Genomic DNA, 333 nt, shown 5'->3' with positions numbered 1-333 from the left:
TGAATAAAAATTTGACAATCTATTTATCATTTTATGACGAGTAAAAATTTTTCGTCACGTTCATGGCTTTTAAGTAATACATAAACCTTCGAGGCGCGAGGCCCTTCGGACCGCGTGGCATAGGCGGTGGCCCACGTCGTCCATGTCTTACGCCGCCCTGGTCATAGAAATGATGTAATTTGAATATAAATTATTTATAAATACGTATGTCAAGTTATATTTTTATTACTACGTAAAATATATTTAAGAGTTTACGACCACTGTGCTGGGTGAGACGTTGTTGAAACAAAAAAAGTTATGCATTCCATCACGTACATAAACAGTGTCGTAATT

Source organism: Centruroides sculpturatus, unplaced genomic scaffold (assembly GCF_000671375.1).
Source record: "Centruroides sculpturatus isolate CEXI.00-Female unplaced genomic scaffold, Cexi_2.0 scaffold3490, whole genome shotgun sequence".
In the NCBI taxonomy this organism is placed as follows: domain Eukaryota; kingdom Metazoa; phylum Arthropoda; class Arachnida; order Scorpiones; family Buthidae; genus Centruroides; species Centruroides sculpturatus.
Note: the sequence above shows the minus strand (reverse complement) of the source record.